Source organism: Melospiza melodia, chromosome 5, assembly GCF_035770615.1.
Source record: "Melospiza melodia melodia isolate bMelMel2 chromosome 5, bMelMel2.pri, whole genome shotgun sequence".
In the NCBI taxonomy this organism is placed as follows: domain Eukaryota; kingdom Metazoa; phylum Chordata; class Aves; order Passeriformes; family Passerellidae; genus Melospiza; species Melospiza melodia.
Window position 1 is genome coordinate 72,652,791 of NC_086198.1, and position 16,486 is coordinate 72,669,276.

Consider the following 16,486-nt stretch of genomic DNA (forward strand, 5'->3'; position numbering starts at 1 on the left):
GGGAAACTTTCTGCTATCCTTTTTGCTAGGGTGAGCAGAAAGCATCCATTTCCAAAATTTTCAGAGAGGATTGCTCTACATTGCATTTGGAAATGCAACCAATTAGTATCCTGAACTTGAAATTCACAGCCATTTGAAGAGTTCATTCATTTCTATTTTTCCCACAGTAGGTTTTCATAAAAGTCAAGCTGCTGAACTAAACACAGAAGCAGCAGTACATGAAAAGCTTCTGTCATTACATGGCACTTCCAGACTTAATTTGTTTATTTACTCTGGACAAAGTAAAAGGTCAGCTATTAAATATGTTACATTTTATCTGAGTCATGCAAAGCAAAGACCAGTTTTCCTGCAGGAAGGCCTGGAAAACACTTATAGCCTACTGACTGCAGTAGTAAGAACAGTGGCTAGAAATTTTGATCCATGCCAGATAGCTGATAACCAGCACTATTTTTTGTTACTTCTCTTACCAAACTGGTATAAAAATTCATTGTTTGTAGCTCTTTCTTTTTCTAGTCATGTAAGTGGTCACCATACCAGATGTGTAAATGTTAGCTGTTTCTCCAGAAGCTCTAGCCTGTAGCTACATCCCAAAGTTTTTGGTGGACACAAATTTTACAGTCTAGATTAGAACTGAATTCCTATGCTCCATTAAGCTCCATTAAGACCTCTACTATATCTTCTCCTGTGTTCTATTTGAACAGGAAAAAATAGTGACAGAAAAATATTTCCATTAGAGCAGCAATTTGTAGAGGAAAGAAAAACTTTGTTGTGAAAAAAATGTTGTGTAAATAAGAAGCATCAGGGGGAAAAAAATCTTCAATTCAGCAGAGAATAAAAAAAAGCATGTAATAAGATAGACTCAGCTAGAATGTTCCTTCATGTGATGCATGGGCCAGATATTAAAACAGACATTTAGTTCCACCCACCCAAGTAACACCACGAGTTTCTGGGGCCACATACGCAGTCAAGACTTCCTGCTTGGGGTAGGATTAAGTACAGAGAGTGTACCTCTCCACCAACCCACCTCCTTACTGACAGGCAAGTCCCAGGGAAGGAGATCTGGGTGCCAGAATCCAGCACAGAACACATCTGAGGGTCAGCTAAAGGTTTGCTAGGCTTTGGAGCAACCACTAAAAAAAAAGAAAAAAAAAAAACCAGAAAAATGTTGTTTTCTGTCTGATGATTCCAATGGCTCTGCCCAAGCTCTACTGAGCTTGGATTCGCTTTCATTTACACTGGAAACTATAGGTAGGCCTGTGTTGAGAAAGAAAAAAATTGAGATTAGAAGATAATAGCAGAGCAAAATATTTGTAAACAGTCCTTTTAAGTTCTCCTTAAATTTCCTAAGTGTGGAAATGTCTTCCCATATTTTTTTTGTTTGAAATCTGACCTAAAATCTGATACCACTTCTCCATCACATGTCCCAAACCAAATACCAAAGCTTTGGAAGAAGAACCTACTACAGAAAGCTCTGATTCACTAGGAAGAATATCTCCTCCTGTATCCATAATGCATTTATCATTGTTTTAGTGACTAAAGAAGAGCCAGGAACTTTAAAAAGAGATACACTCTTTCCTTGTAAAGAAAAATTACTAATGACAGTTTTCAAGGTTTGTTTTCAAGTATTGTAATCAGTCCTTCATTGCAAACAAAGATGAAAAAGTCAGCATGAAAGCTTCAGAGAGACATTTCCATTCTCAGAGCTCCACATGAAACAGTTTCAGCAGCAGCAGAGATTCCTGAACCCTGTCCTGAAATTCCTCATACATCTATTTCTCCTAGCTTCCACTAGAGATAGAGGCCATCTTTCTGTGTTTGGCTGGTTGAAAAATATAAATAAGATAAGTATCAGGAATAAAAGGACCTGGCATTCTGTTACATTGAAAAGAACTAACACTAGTGAAATTCAGTTTAGTGCTGCTCTTTCTCATGTGATTCATACCCATTTAAAGTACCACAAGTACGCTTTCCAGGTTATCCATGTTTATGGATAGCTTGTCCAAGTAGTATCATCTAAATAAAATTTCAAATTCTGTCAAACTTCTGTCATCTTTTGACTCATAAATATGTGCACATTTCAGGCACAAAATCCTTGTAGCTCTTTTTATAAAGTAGGTATGTTAGGCCTACATGTTGCTTTTAGCATTTTGGACAAACTCCAAGTAGATCATTGAATTCAGCTTGCCCCACTCCCTCAAGACAGAGACCAGTGTTTTGGCAATACTGGGACACTCCCACTAAGACCAGAAGAAGGGGATAAACAGGATTCACAGGATTCACAGTGTCTTTCTTTTCCTATTTCTTTCTCCTTCTCCCTCTCTACCTCACATTTACTGTTAAATTAAAATCCATGCTATTGACTTTGGTACATGGTCTCATTTGCACCTTAATTTGAGTAGAGACATCTCTAATAATTTTAATAACTGGCTCTTAACAAGGTGGAAAATTCTGCTGCTGAGCATGCAAATATCTACCATAACCCTCGATCTGACTTGAAGCACATATCTTGCATGCCTCCCTCAAGCATTCCACTATGTACCACTTCTGACATTTATTTTTGAGCCAAAAACATGACTACTAGTCATTTATGGCTTTCATGGGAGAAAAAAATATATTCAGTGCTTTCTTCTTATCATTTTCTTCTCCCCGGAAGACCAAATCATTATTGTGATAATAGACAGTAGATACTCTAGCAATAATAATATATAACAATGTAGTTTAGGTCTCATTTCACACCCAGAAAGAAAAGTGATGAAAATAAGATAAAGGACTTTCATTTAGTTTTATCGTTACTAGCTGATGTCATCTCTAGTATTCTTGCTGCAGGTTTCTTTCATTCAAAACTTGATGAATCTCTGTATGTTTGTTCTCCATGTCTTCAGATTTTTCAGCTAAGACAAGAAAAATTTTGTGAAGTTGGTTTTTTTCCAAATGCTGTTGAACATGACATCACAATGCCTCCTATATAAAGAAGATGATTTGCATACAGCGTGATTCCCCATAGAGCCATCAGCTGATAAGAAATGTCATCCAATCCCTGAATTGCTATGCTGTTTTTAATTTAAGGTGGATATCAATTTTTGTGACAGAAATATTTCTCTATATACAAATATATTCAATCCTAGATGGTGTTTCATACAGCCTTCAGGATATCAGAAACATATCAGCCTTCTCTTATGTGCCTCTGGGGAGAGTTTAATAGCCATGAATTCCCAAAGGTAAATCATTATGTCGTCTGGAGGCAGGAGAACCATTCATGGACACAGGAAAGGTGAGACTGGTTTGACTTTTCCCCCTGAAAGTGAACCATAACAGAGTCTAGAGGCAAACAGAGGAAGACCAGATAGAGGGTATTGGCCTGTTTAATGGCTGAGGTAATTGCAAGAGGGATGAATCATTAAGTCACTTAGCTGTGTTTTCTCAGCAAACAAATGGGGAATCACCTCACTCATGTGAATCAGAGAAACGCTTACTGTGAGCAGGGAAACAATGTCAGCAAATGCTTGTCTGGACTGACTGATGAAACCACTCTGAAGCTGGGTGAAATCTCTGCCTTATACCAAGGGAAATTGAGAGCACAGTCAGTGCAGATGAGCAGCCCGGGCAGTGATTCACCCACTGGCGCAGGATGTCAGGCTCTGTCAGAGCCAGGCTCTGGGTGACGCTGGCACGCTGCAGCCCAGGCAGGTGCAGGAGGCTGCAGAGGCACCAGCAGCACAGGAGGGAGGCTTCCTTCTCTGTCTGCCAGTGGAGAAACAGGTACTTTTTGATCCAGAGGAAGGAAAAGCTTGGAAGGACAGATTATGGGTTTTTTTTTCTTCTGGCACTGATTGTTTCAAAACCATTGGGAACAAATGATGCAATGAGAGGCAGCTTTTCCACCACACTTGAGTGCGCTGTTGCTATCACAAATCTAGTTATTTATGACTCCAATTTGCAGTCATTTCCCTGGGCCATTCATCTGCTATTTAAAAAAGGAGATGACAAACATTGTCCAAAACTATATACACATACCATAGCACCAGGGAAAAAATTACAATATGATGCCTTCCCCCTTAGCTACTCCTAATCTCTTTAGAGACTGTTCTTTGGTAGTGGGAAACACTGATGCACTGACTGAGTACCCAGCACTCTGATGTTTGAACACTGTTTAATGGGTTGCTTTGTACAATAGAATTAATCATATCTCTTCAGTCATATATTCTTTTGTTGCTGTTATTATTATTGTTACTAAGAGTATTATCATTTCAGTCTTACTTACCAAGAATAGCCACCATACTCCACTCTTATCCTCTTTTCTTTTCATTGCAACTAGGATTTTGGATACTCCAGCTGAGTTAATTCAATTTACAGGCTCATTAACCAGACTGCAAATGGAAGGGGAAGTCAGTGTATCTCCACATGAATTCTCAATATCAGAATGGTCTCTGGGTCTTAAAATCTCAGGAGCTTCAGGTGCAGCATCAGTCTGATTTTATATACTTGCAACCCAAAACAGGATCTAACAGGAAAAAAAAGTGGCAAAGAAATGGAAAGAAAATTGTAATTCTTTTTCCTCCACTAAATACAAAGTTGCATGTCATTTTCTCTCTATGCTTCCTGGTCAAATCTTTACAAATAATGACTGACTTGCCAAAAGGTTTGTATGCTACTTGCCAAAAGGTTTGTATGCTGAATCTCTTTTTTTTTTTTTTTTTTTTTTTTTCTGATTTATCTTAAAGCAGTTCAAAACTAAAGAATTATTTTTTTCTCTCTGAATCTTTGTATTTCTAGCTCTTTCTTGATTTGTCACTGCTGAGAGACAGTGACAGCATTCAACACTGTTTCCTGAAGGCCTGTCTGAGGGCTGTATCCTGAGCCTGTACAGCTTTTCCAATGTAGCCAGCCCCACAGCATTATTCTGATCACAATGCTATTCCACCATTTAGTTATGAGGTTCTTTCAGTGAGTGTGAGATTCCTTCATTTATCAGTGGCTTTCTGATTAGAATACCTTTTTGGAGGGGCTTTTTGTTTTGTATTGAATTGTTTTGGTTTTATTAGTTTAACTGTTAACTTGCTATTTCCAATTTCTTTGCTCCATGGAGCTGAATTATATCAGTTCCCAAAGCATGCAGCCTTCAGCAGAACACACATATAAAAATGACTATTTCTTTTGTCATGTGTATTCATCAGAGACAAATTCAAATGCACACTATAATTTTCTTGGGTTTTTACATTTGAAGTATTCTCAAAGGTACACAATTTCAAACCAAATTTTGGTGAGGATTTGTGGCAGTCCTAATTTTAAGCTTAGTAGGAACTTTAACTGCCTCCTCACCCCTCCATCAATGGTGTTGAGCTCAAGATATTGACTGAGCTGCAGCACATTTAATTTTAAAGTTTACCCTTAGTCCCCAGTTAACCACACATGCCTCACACAAACCCTGTTCACAGGCAGTGGCCTTTATGCCTGGCAGTTAAATGCCTGGTGACTAAATGTCACCTCTCTGAATGCAAAAGCTATTTCATTGTCCAGAACTGTCCCTGGAACACTGAGCAGCATAATGATTCCTGATAAAATAGGCACCTGAGATGTCTGATACTGCAGTGAATTTTCATGGACATGCTCTGTCACTAAAATGCCTTTACTGTGATCTCCAAAGGCATTTATTGGATCCAAAAATCTCCTTTCACTGGGACTTCAATTCCAGGCCAAGTAATTTGTGAGATTTACCCTCACAAATCTTTCTGTATCTTACTCTTTGAGGGAGAGTTTCTCATTTTCCTGCAGCAGGCTTTGTTTATTTTCAACAAAAACAACCCAGATGAAAGCTAAATCATCTGGGCAGGCGAACTCTCCTTTTCAAATAGTGAAACATTTTGGTGGTTGATCTCTAGTGCAGAGATCAGATTTAAGGATAACCCAGTGACTGACACAAATTAATCTTAGTTATCAATGGCACTTCCTAAATGTTCAAAACTACTGAGTCATGTCCCCTAAAACCTGAAGACTGGGTAAATATGCAATTTTAAAATGCACGTATTTCTTTTCTCTTTGATCTTGAACTCTTTTGTTATTTTCAGACCTTTCCTTGCAAACATACAGAGAACCATCACATTTTTTCAGACAAGCTAAGATCTCCATGCAGTCCTTTTACTTCAGCAGTTATACAGTTGCCCATGACCATCTCCAGTCAGGTTTTGAGTAATCACATTTTTCAATCTTGTGCTGAAGGTCACCAGTCATTGTGATATAACGAAATTGCAAGAATTGCCGACGTTGGTATCTTATGGTGAGTTGCAAAAGGGTGCATACAGCACCTTGCATCTCTCTTGAACCTCTTTTGTATAGTGAATTGTGTAAGGATAGGCCAGCAGAAGATATAGCCAGTAACTCACACAGCAAAAGTTATTCCATCCTGTGAGATCTCAACACCTGACATCCAATCCATCAGCCACTGGCTGACATGGATTTCTACAGTCAGTTCTTGCCAGGTTCACATTATCACAGTGGATAAGCACCTAACCTTATTTTAGAATATCTTCACAACATGCAAAAGCATTCATCAGCTATCCACATTGTTAAATCAGGGAACAGCTGGATAGCAAGTTGCCAGCCCTTGCTACAGGAGGACTCCATGTGTGGAGGGACCTCAGGGGTGAAGTTCTTTACAGAAGCTGGATACAGAACTATCTATAGTTCACATGTCTTATATTGTCCTATTTTAGTGCCAGTGTTTTAATATTTTAATATTAACATAGACCTTTCTCAGAGGGATGCTCTGACTGCCTCCTACAGGGGTAAGGGAGACTTGTGAAGGTTGTGTGAACACAGCAGGCATGCCAGCAGCTAATGGAAGAAGCACTCTGATCTTTGAAGTAAATATAGACTCTGTGCCATTTCCCAGGCCCTCAGTGATACTCAGGCACTTCAGTCCTCCTGGACAGACCTAAATCTCATAATAGGAGATGGAGTTTCTGAGCAGCTCAAAGAATACACAGTATCTGTGGTACTGTATGGCATTTACCTGCACCAGCCCACTATTAGTGTTCAGATGGCTGGACCAGTCTTTCTTGATGAAAAAGTTGAACTCTAGACCACCTGTCAAATTTTATTGTTGTTGTTTCAGTCTCTCTTCCCTTTAAAAATGTCACAGGCACTCAGTAAGGCACAGGGTTAAAGCCTCACTGAGTCAAGAGAGGGTCAAGAGGCTGAAGAGGGGGCTTTTTGTGCCTCTCCCTTCAGCTGCGTGACACTGGAGGGCAGCACAGAGTACAGCAGGGAAGCAAGTTATAATTTGCATGAGCAAATGGGATACAGTTCCTGTCAGAAACACTGATGGGAACTAAGGGCATGGTTCTTCATTTTTAGAATCTCAGCTACAGTTTAAACAATGTATTTGCCTAAAGGTTTTTTTTTTTTTTTAATACTGCTTTTAAAAAATACTATTTGTCAAATCTGGAAGGGAAAAAAAAAATTCTCACAGAATGCCTTTCCATGCTTTTACGAGCTCTGTATCACCATTATTTGCTCATGTAATATGGATTTCTTTCCTGATAGACAAGGATGTCAATTTTTATACACATTATGCCCCCAATTATACATGGAATGTTTTAATCAAACACTGTATCTGAACACCTTAGAAATTTGTACACTTTTGGCTACATAGATTTCTGTTTCTTAGGGTTTATTACTCTATCATTTGATATCATTCATAGGTCTGAAAAAATGTTCATTCTGGGATAAAAGTCAGCATATAGTGTGATGATATTACTTACAATAATACTGTTATTGTATTACTGAAAAGACATATGTGCTGTAAAATGCTCCTTTATACTGATAAATAATTGATTTGAATAAAAATGAAGTTTAAATCCCAGTTTTGCTTTTATGTGACTGGCTGGAGTAGATGTACACACATGCACACTTACTGGAATGAAATGGATTAATGTGCCTTGTTATTTTCCTAAGATTGTTTTTTTCTATTTCTATTTTCCTTCTAAGATTGTTTCCTCTCTGTTGATGACCTTAATTCATAAGACTACACTAGCCAGCACATATGACGGGTTTCAAGATCTAATAGGTTTCTTTGGTGCACAGTAATTGAATTTGGTGCCATCAGCTAGAGCCAAGAGTCTCACTTCACCTTACAGTAAATTAATAATGCTGATGTCCTTTCATTTTTAACAAACACATATTGATGGATTTCACATGTGTATCACAACCTCTTTGCCATGTATTGTTCAATACAACAAACTATTTGCATCTGTGTTTCAGTGTCAAATTTGAATTTGATACTTCTATCTTCCTTCCTCTGTCTAAACTTCCCTCATCTTGAAATATTTTTCTCTGACTTGCAGGCACTGTTAACAAAAAAATAAAGCAGAGTGAGAAAGATATTAATTGGTATAATCATTTCCATTTGTTTCATAAACAATGATTTCATTAGAAGCAAATATTTTATTATGGCAAATTCTCTGAAAGCCTTTTAATCAAATGCAAAAATCCTGGCAAATTGAGTGGTCAAAGCAGAAACATTTGCATATTAAGCAAAGTTTTCACAGTCCTTCTTTTTCTCCACTGCTCTGATCCCCTGCTCATCTGCCTCCCCACCACTCAAGGCCTGCTTCTTTGCCTGCTTCTTTCTGATCTCTTTTGTTGATCTTTCCTTGGAATCTCTACTCTTTGCAGTAAAATAAAATTATTATTTAGAATGTCTAGCTTGTAAACTTCCAGCAATATACGTATTAATTTTCAGAAAGTCCTGATTTATAAGCTATAAAAAAGAAATGCATAGTTCCTCTAACTGGAACAAGATAGATCACAGCCAAGTCATTTCCCACCAAATTTTCAAACTGTGCAATTTGCTATTTCATGATCAATAGATGGTGTAATGCAAAAAGTGATTTCATACCTCTCTGGGTCCTGTAATAAAATAGTTTTATTACACCAGAATTATATGTATTATCCTCAAACTAACTGTAGAGCTTCATGTGCTATCTTGGGAAACATACAAATTCCTATTGAATTGGCTGATACTTTAACTGTGCTTTTTTTTAGAGTTTGACCTGAGAAAGTTATCTGTCTTCAGTGTTCCTAGAAACCTAGTATTTTAAGGGGGAAAGTGTAATATTTCATTTGATCTGAGCATTTCAATTATTGTTTCCTTTGCTGAAATCAAGAACAAAACAAAATTTATGCAGGAATAAGAAATTAAATTACATTTACAAAAGTAGATTGAGCTGAGGCAATGATTGCAATGCCCATTGATTAAACTAATTTCTTGTTTAAATATTCAAACAATCTGACAAGGCAGAGAGTAATTTTGTTCTTGAAGTCCAACACTACAAAGTAAGAGTTGACAATTACATCTTTGCTTGTTTACATATGTTTTCCTTTGGACACTGTTGCTTTATGAGTCTAACTCACACTCTCTAAATTGCAGGATTGAAATATATAATATTGAAATAATGATTAAGAATCTTCTACTTAGCAACACATTGCTAAGTAAATAATTGTCTAATAATATAATTAAATAATAGGCATATCACTATTACTGATTTAGCTGCATAATTTTGAATAATTATTGCAGACTATTGTAAAGCTATCATCACTCAAGTATGGCTGCAAGTCCATCTATCTTTAGCATACCCCATACCAAGGCTTTCAGACATAGACATGATGGGAACTCTGTGGGTTTTCTAGGAGAGTTCCCTCCAGCACCCCAAAAGATGGACCAAGATCTCAGTCTACAAGTCAGCCCCACTGCTTGTAGATATCTTTGCTCCTGGCATCAGAAGGTTGACCCCCTCCTGTGTTCCTTACCTGATATCACTCCTTATTCCAATTTATTCCATTTCCAGAACCACCTTTTTGCCATTCTTGCATCTCCTTTCCTTTGACCAAACTCTTCCTTAAGAGCCAGATGTGGACCAGAATTTTGCTTGAAGGCGTAACTGGCTCCTCTTCACCTTTGAGTGTAGTGGACCTATCTGGTACTTGCAATCTCCCAGACAGTGTAGAATCCTTCCTCTTGGTGCTAGAAGTCACCACCTTCCATCCTTTTACTTCTCCAGTGGTTGCATTTAGGACTAGGTGTGGACACTGTGCACCCTTTTATCTCCTTTTACCTCATCCTCACCTGAGAGCAGCAGGCACCCTTAAGTTTCACAGGTGAGCAGTTTCACAGCCATTATCACTGATCCTGGATCTTGTTCCCAGAAGCTCCCTGAGCAGAACTGCCACATCTGCAGCTGCCCCTGTCAGCTGTGCTCATGAGAGTCCCCACAGCAGGAATCACTGAAACCCTGCAGAGTAGCTAAAAGAACACAGAGACCCAACAGCTTGGACCAGCTCAGAGAAAAACAAGCCCCATGAAGCTTTATAGAAGTGAAATATCAGTTAGATAACTGCAAGTATCTGGAAAAGCCAAAGCAATCTCTGTGTAGGTAAGCTCTGAATTTGGAGGGCAAACATGCTGTTATGTTTTTCTTTGGCTGTTTTCCTAGAGCAACCACACTGCAAATCTGAATTTAAACTCTGAATATATACTAAATATACTAAACTAAAAGGCTGTTTCTTTTGGCCATGTGTTGGCAATCCTATGATACTGGTAGCAGAAGTAGGGCACAAAAGCCTTTGCCCAGAGCCTGAGCTATTCATTGTATTGACCTGATGCTTCAGGTTATACACACTGACACTATGGACAGCCAGAAATTTTGGACTATGGCATGTGTCTCTCTGACACACTATCCCAAAGACTTTTCTTTGCGGCCTTATATTTTGTTGCATCCCCTCATGGCAAAGTTATAGTTTGATACTTACTACATGCGCAGGCCTGGAGCTCAACTAGTTATCTGCCTCTCAGTTGTATAATGGAGGTTTTGCAGATACCAAATTAAACTGTGACCACTGAAAGACAAAAGAAAGCCATCATGAGATCAGGCACAGGCCTACAAAAAATCTTGTCTGTAAGACAGAGTGGCCCTAAACACCAATACCCTTTGTAATGTTTTTGATTCCCAATGACTGCATGTACACTGCTATGTGGAGCACCCTAGAGACTTGCAGTCCAAATGATGCTCATCTGCATTGCTGCAGTGCAGGATGTCCTCATGGTCTGCAAAGTTTTTAGGCTAAATGGAAACCCTGGGTATAGACTGTGCTTAAAGTGTCTCTTAGAGCTTACTTGCCCTGTGGACAGGACAAAGTATCTTTCTACCTGATCTATTCTTGGGATAGATGTGACCTATTATACTGAAAGTGCAGGTATAGTACAGATGGAACATTTTGAGTCAAGATGTCCAGCAGCAGAGTTTTCTTACATGTTTTTTTTGCAGTTCATTCATTAGGATATATGCACAGATGGGAGAAATTTAACCAATAAAGTCTGAAGAATGTAAATATGCTCAGGGCAAACACAAACCTGTGGAGACCTATAAAGGGAAATCACTACATTCTCAGCCTCCATTTTATTCATGTTTTGTTTACTATACAAACATGGAGAGGCAGAGGTGATGAGGCATTTGCTCAGGAATTATTCAGCACCATCTGGCATCTTGAGGTAATTAGTCTGCACTGTATCTCCTCTGGAAACCATAGCAACTCTACAATAACTTAATTGTGTTCTCTGATGATAGCATAATAAATAATAAGTGTTACTGCTATAATATACTAATTAATGCATTTTCAACTGCCCAGCTGCTGTATACAAATGTCCTGAACATCATGGCTTTCTTGGTAAAAAGTGTTTGCAAAACAGAAAAAGGATTCAAAAAGAGCATAATTTTACATGACCTCACTCCTAGATAAATTCAAGGAGGAAATGGTACATGACTTAATTGATTAAGAATTGCAGGAATCAGTCAGTCAGTCAACATAGTATATGGGAAATACATCAGCTTTGTCAAACAAATCTAATTGCATTTCTTAAGAGCCTAAGCTATGATGATTAAAAATAAATAAGCAGATATAATCCACACTGCTCTATAAGGCATTTGACGTACTGCAACATGAGAAAATATGACTAGAAATTAGTATTACAGAGTATCAATAAGGTGCATATTAAAAAGATCAAGAAAGCGCTAACAAATGGGCAAGGGGGCATGATGGGATTTGTGTGGAAGCCAAACTTCAAAATCACAGTTCAGCTTTGCAAAAGTAGTATTTTACATTTAGAAACAACAAATACAACCTATGCAGCCAAAACATATGGATCAGAAAAGTAGTGACTCTGAAAAATATCTCTGAGTAACACTAGATTCAGAAATTCATCTAGATTTTTGGGAAGAGAAGGCTAGTGGATCCAGTAGCAATAAACCTGGCATTAGAATATAGTTAACAATGTTCTGGCGCATGCTTGTATGCATTGTGTGCTTGTTTCCAATACAGACAAGTGAAAGAAATTATTCCTGATTGGAGGAAATACTCAAGCAGAAAAATGTGGCCATGGTGCAACCCTGGCCATGGCCTTAGCCTGTGTTTGCTTGTCAGGCTAGCAGTGGGAAGTCATACAACTACAGCAGCACAGTGCAAACGTGACCAGATGAAAGACAAGGGTTATTTCCATGTGTCATCTCTTCCTCAATTGCTTCCAGAACCTGTGCTTGTACTCCAGCATAAGGCCACCCTACAGAGTGAGCATGGGCCAGCTTTCTCAAATCTAGCCCACGGATCTCTAACCAGGTCCATTGTCATGTTACTTAGACACAACAATTTTGTGCTCAGCTCCAGTCAGACACCATGAAATATGGGAAACCAAAGCCAAACACATATTAATGTCCTAAAATCAGGTTGGATACTTTTCAGGAACACCCAAATTACTGGGCTTAATCCAGAAAATAGTAGTAATGAAATGGCCTAGGATAAAGATGATGTGACAAGAAATGATTGCATGGCCCCAATCAATGAGCACTGACCTATGATTTTAAAAAAAATATACAGTCACCTCATTCCCAGACTGGGTTTACCACCATTACATTGTCACACTGTGAAAAAACAGCAGCATGATCCTCCAGTCCTGGAACAACACAAAGTTTGGAAATATTGCATTTTCACTAAGACTCAATTTAACTAGTCAGACACATTTTAAAATCAGATATTTGTCAGTAAAAACCAAATTCCTTAATAAAGGAAATTTCTAGAGCAAAAAAGTGGAATTTATTCAACTGAATGTTTCTTACTGAGAGTTAACTGAGTGCCATTGTCATGCATTCAGAATGTCAACACAGGTGTCTCCTTAGTGACAATAGTATTCATTTCATTTCATAGTGATAGGACAAGGAGTATTAGGTGCAATTTGAAAGAAGGAAAATTTAGGTTAGATATAAAGAGGAAACTCTTTACAGTGAAGATGATGAAGCACTAGAACAAGTTTCCCAGGGAGGCTGCCAATATTCCAAACCTGGCCGTGTTCAAGGACACGTTGGATCAGCCCTTGAGGTAGCTGGTCTAGTGGGAGGTGTCCCTGTCCATGATGGCAAATGAGGCTGGGACTGGATGTTTTTTAATGTCCTGTCCCACCCCTTAACATTCTATGAATTCTATGATTACATAAAACACTGGTACAAAACAGCATGTTTGTTCTCTTATCCCCCCAGGCCTGCTGGTTATGTTGGCTTTGAGCCTCCTTCCTTTCCTAACACAGGTATGACTGTGTTGATTTTCCAGCTCCTTAAGAAGGAATGTACACAGTGAAATCCAATGCAAGTAAATATACTTGTGTTCAAAGTGGTAACTGAAATATTTTATAATCTTATTATTACAATACTCAGCCCCATCCTAGCTTAGGCCAAAACTGTACCTTGATCCCTCACAACAGACCTAGCTTTGTTTATGGCAGTATAAATCGAGAGTTATGAGTAGTTACAGAACAAAAGTACAGAAGATAATTTCACATACAGTAAAAACAAACCAAAAAAGAAAAAAAAAAAAGTGCTTCAAAAGTATAATTACAGGTTAAAATATTTTGATACACTAGGGGAAAAAGTTGCCAAGCATATACACAGGACTTTCAGAAAGAGCAAATAATCATAAGACAATTGTGAATTATGCTTCTATTCATCGTGACTCATATTTGACTCATGGTAAGTGAACTCAATTTCAGTCACAGGCATAAACACAAGTATTTTTTCTGTGTGAAGGTAAAAGTTGTTTTGACTGGTTATTAGCTCTGCCTCAGACAACCATTCCCAAATACCTAGGGAGAGCAAAATCCCACAAGATCAAATTCTGCTGAACTCAGCCCCATTCCAGCTCACAGAAAGAAACGCGGGAGTGATTGTGCAGTTTCTACCCTTTCTCTGGCAGCCAGCCCTTCCCTTAGAGACAGATCGTACCATGCACTGGGGCTGAACCTGGTCTCGGCAGAGGAAGGATGCTGAGCTCCGCAGGCTGCCCTCCCGGTGCGAGCAGTGCCCGCCACACGAGGGTTGGCACCGCAGGGAGCACGCACGGCTGGGCTCGGCTTCACTCCTGCCCAGGTCTGTGGGCACACAGGGCACACAGCCCGGGCACACAGGGCACCACCGCGGGCACAACCCGCTTCTTGTCACTCACAGCGTGGCAGGCACACACCCGGGAACGCTCCAGCTTCACACCTGCCCAGGTGTGTGCCAGCAGGGCACACAGCAGAACCACCACAGGCAAAATCCACTTCTTCTCACTCACAGCGTGCCAGGCTTGGACAAACTTCTATAGCTTTGCATGTACTCCTGTGAAAAGCAGATGATTGTGCAATATTGCATGCAATCAAGTCAATAGAAATTTGTCCATTTATTTCTGTATTCTCAAACACTGAAAAAGCTAAAGGACTGCTATTAGCTTCAGTTGAGCCAGTTTCAACCCAGAGCTAAAAGGGACATGCTATAGACCTGTGTAACTGAAGCAGAATTCAATACTGTATGTATTTTTCTTTTACTGATTCTATTATATGAGCATACTTCATTGTTCATTTTCAGATATACTGGGAGTTAAGAATAAAAATAACAGTAACTGTGTCAATGTAATGTGTGGAGTGGGAGGAAAAGGGGAACTTTGAAACAATTTCAGAATTAATAACGGTGTGCTATTCTAGGCACTGCTATTTTATACTAACTTTACAGAAAACTTTGAAATTGTTTAAATATTTTCTGTTAGATGAATAATGCTAACTGCACAAAGTATTGTGTGTTCTTCATAGAACAAGGGAATGGGATTGATCCATTTCCCCTCCTTTCCCCTTCTTTCCCAAGTCTCTCCTTTTCTTCCTCCATCCCCCCATTTCTGTGACATGTATTTTCCTGTGACAGTAACTCTTACCTTCACATCCCCAGGAGCACTAAGCTTAGAAGCAGCAATCTAGCAATCACCACCACAGCCAGCTGGGCCTTTGTCCTTACAAGACATTTATGGATATGTGCCAGAGACTTAACATTAGTTCCAGATGAAACCCAGCCTGAACAGTCAGCGGATCTCACCCCTAATAATAAGTCTAAGTGAGATACTTCAGCAGCTTGACTTGATAGCCATCATCAATCTCAATGCAGAAAGCTGTTCAGATCATTTACTGCTTAGACAGGTTGAGATCTTTCTCCATGATTCTAGTTAATCCACAGAATCACTTATGTAAACTTAGCTTCATTTCTAAGAATAGATGGATAGATGCTGGTTTTCCTGCCTCAGATGTTGTAACATCAAAAAGGAAAAATGTTCTGGGCTGATTAAGGAAGTGGTGCTCAAACAAAGTCAACGTCTCATCTGGATGTGCAAGGAAAGTGTGCAGCACCAGGAACTTTCATGGCTTTCACTGTGAGGACTCTCACACTCCATGAGATAGCTTTGGCTCTCCAGCTCCCTCAAAGAGCCTGCTACCCTTGCTGTCATCCTCCTGCCTCCCACAAATTAACATCTGCTAGCAGGAATTAATGCCATTTGGCAACCCCTGACATTCTCTACCTTCCTGCAAAGTCTCAGCCTGACACCCCAGGCGGTGTGCAGAGCTCTGCCTGAGGACAGAGCTGTCACTTACCTGCTCCCATTCTCCCAGGTCTCAGTCCTGATTCTACTTCCTGGGGTCCTGCCACAGCCTCCCTAGGAACAGAGCATCTGTCACAGCTCCTTGGGCAGCAGCCTGTCCCCACCCCACACTCCTGTGGAGGGCCTGTTCTGGGCTGTGCACCGGGCTGTGCAATCTGCTGCACTGCCTTGATGCAGAGCAATGGGGAAATTCTTCCTGACCACATTTCAGGGCTTCTTTCTAATCTTTGTTTTTCCTAGACTAAAATCACAAGCAATTTCCACAGCCCCATTAGGCAAGGTATTTCAGAAAACACTGACAACCTACATGATATGATTATTGTAATAATGAGGTCTTTCATCGGGGAAGTCTATGAATAATTACTTCTAATTAAGTAGCTCATAGATGCAGTAAACCATTCATCAGTGCTTCAGTCCTGCATTACAGACTGCAATAATTTTTCTGTTAGTGTAAATGCTGAGCAAGAAAGTGTAATCAATGAAAACATTA

The 16,486-nt window shown here is 39.3% G+C and overlaps 1 long non-coding RNA gene across 1 annotated transcript; it reads right to left on the reverse strand.

Moving 5' to 3' along the window:
* Positions 1 to 807: 807 nt before the first annotated feature.
* Positions 808 to 13,453, reverse strand: LOC134419060 (uncharacterized). The gene is made up of 4 exons (XR_010027957.1): positions 13,385 to 13,453; positions 10,807 to 10,893; positions 4,262 to 4,501; positions 808 to 1,130 (listed from the first exon to the last, which is right to left on the reverse strand). It is a non-coding gene; the product is annotated as an uncharacterized LOC134419060 (long non-coding RNA).
* Between the last annotated feature and the right edge of the window lie 3,033 nt (positions 13,454 to 16,486).